The sequence below is a fragment of the Plutella xylostella genome, chromosome 8, assembly GCF_932276165.1.
Source record: "Plutella xylostella chromosome 8, ilPluXylo3.1, whole genome shotgun sequence".
In the NCBI taxonomy this organism is placed as follows: Eukaryota; Metazoa; Arthropoda; class Insecta; order Lepidoptera; family Plutellidae; genus Plutella; species Plutella xylostella.
This window is the reverse complement of record NC_063988.1, coordinates 10,582,284-10,584,893: the sequence shown is the minus strand read 5'-3', so window position 1 is coordinate 10,584,893 and position 2,610 is coordinate 10,582,284. Positions and strand designations below refer to the sequence as shown.

At 34.0% G+C, this 2,610-nt stretch overlaps 1 long non-coding RNA gene across 1 annotated transcript; it reads left to right on the top strand.

Annotated features, from left to right (window-relative positions):
- The first annotated feature begins 306 nt into the window (after positions 1–306).
- On the top strand, positions 307–1,482 carry LOC125488897. Its single transcript, XR_007266562.1, has 3 exons — positions 307–422; positions 819–934; positions 1,395–1,482. It is a non-coding gene; the product is annotated as an uncharacterized LOC125488897 (long non-coding RNA).
- Positions 1,483–2,610: the final 1,128 nt, after the last annotated feature.

The following is a 2,610-nucleotide window of genomic DNA, read 5'->3' as shown; positions in this document are numbered from 1 at the left end:
CGTTTATCTTAGAATATTCAGGCACAAAATAATTACCCCTCTAAATACATAGGGATAAAGTTAGCAAGCCCCTTCTATGACAGCATTACACCTTCATAAATAATAAAAAAAACAACCAATTGCCACTCGGAGTCGCGCACTAAGGGTTCCATACCATTACCTATTAAATAGTTGTTGTGACCCATAGGCTATTCTAAACAACGACGAAGGGTAATCCCTTTCGGCTTTTAAAACATCTGGTAGAGTTTACATTGTAATTACGTAATTTATTTATTGATGATAACGAAACTTTTTTTCAATTTTCAGACCAAAGAGTTACTGTAACGCCCCCCACATCGCATAGCCACCAAAAGTGCATTCCTGCAGCGTGCATCGCCTCAACCTGAATGATGAAGAATCTTCTAAAGCCACTGACGAGCAATGTAAGTTCCAGTGAGAAAAGCACAAAATTACTCCTAAACGGAAAAATCATAATAAGGCACCATGATATTACCAACTAAAAACATAAATATTTGGTTAAAATCTTTTTATGTGTCAAAATCCTATGATAGTAACTGACAGTAAGCTTATTATGGACCAACTGCACTTAAGGAAACCTGTCCGATGTCTTTCCAATTTACATTACTATCACTTTCTTAAACACAAAATATAAAATAATCTTCACAACCATAATTATTAAGTATATACAGGTATTGAAAAAACGGTCCTGTAAGACGAAAATGGGTATCCCTTTCGGCTTTTAAAACATCTGGTAGAGTTTACATTGTAATTATGTAATTTATTTATTGATGATAACGAAACTTTTTTTCAATTTTCAGACCAAAGAGTTACTGTAACGCCCCCCACATCGCATAGCCGCCAAAAGTGCATTCCTGCAGCGTGCATCGCCTCAACCTGAATGATGAAGAATCTTCTAAAGCCACTGACGGACAATGTAAGTTCCAGTGAGAAAAGCACAAAATTACTCCTAAACGGAAAAATCATAATAAGGCATCATGATGTCACGAAAATGGGTAACCCAGGGGCATCATATTAAAACTTGTTAGACGTAATTTATTTTTAGTCTTAATCAATGTCATATAGTAAGTTTTCCTATAAATATAAAATAAAAATCATTCTGACCCTCCTTGTAGGCCATTGTTGATTCTTTATGATGTACTCAATGATTTATATTGTGGTACCAAATACCTGAAAAAATACTTACTAATTGTGCTATTTATATTTGCAATTCTATTAATGCTGATAACCGGTTACACCTAAGTACAGCATAGCTCATTCGTTTTTCCACTGTGGTAGAAACTCGTATAATATTATCAAGTTATTCTCACAGTTAGTTATATTATTTTCCTATTGAATTTGAATTAGTAGATTAAACGAATTTATTTTATTTTCAGGTAAACTCATGAAATATCACACCTACAACAAGTTACAAAAGCATAATGAAGCACAATCCAGAAAAAAGTTAAAATGTCTTAAATAAATACTATTTAATGCTCAAAAAATTGTTTTCATTGCACATACAACTTGTAGCCTAATTATGGATCTTGCATCTACTCAGAGTTGCTCAAGCATTCGTTAGCTTATTTAAAGTTATAAAAAACAACAATCTTAAATCCATACCTACTCGAAGAAGAATTAGGTACTTTAAAAAACTAATGAATGATTAAGCGACTCGACGTAGAGAAGAAATAGGATAGGGGCAACCTGGTGTTAAGTAAAATTATATACTTATTGTTATAATACAGCATATTATATATAAATACAGCTATATCGCAAAAAGGGTATACTAAGCCGAAAGGAAACCTTTTCCATACAAAATGTGTTGGTCAGGTGACTTTTTACTACAGGTGTTGCAAAAAGGAGGGTATGTATACTAAGCCAAACAAAACAACGAACTTTGATGACTAAGCCGAAAGAGGGTGACTCAGGGGGCTATTCTGAACAACTTTTGTTCTATGAGTTTTGGAAATTCACCCAATTAGGCTTACCCTTCAGGGAACAAATATTTATTTCGTAAATTTTGCAAAACTTTTTGAACTAAACTTGTTTAGAATGACCTCCTGAGTCACCCTGAGTTTCGGCTTAGTATATCCTTTTTGCAACACCCCTGCATATATGCTACACATTTACAATCAAACAAAATGATTATATACTTATAAATCCGATAGCTTATGGTAAAGTCTATACCCGTTTTAATACTGAAGTTCATTCCTAATAAATTTTGAAAACGAAATCAGACTGACGATAGGCCCTTATACCACTTTCACTCTGCTTAATGTTCCAATGCATAATGCAACACTCACGTGATACCAATAATCACAATGCAAACTCTTTTTTTATGCAAAACAAGACTTCAAAAAGATTCGCTACGGCATGTTCAAGTCAATACCCATATCACACCAAATCCATACTAAAACCGTAAGTACCACACCTGAAACCAATTATCAGTACCCCTGTCATAACGAAAATCGAACTGAAAACAGTTTCTAAAGCAATACCAAACGCATGAAAGATTTGCTACGATATGGTCAAGTCAATACCCTGCTGAAACCGAAATTCATCCTGAAAACTGTATCTCACCTGAAACAAAATCATCGTACCCCTTTAATG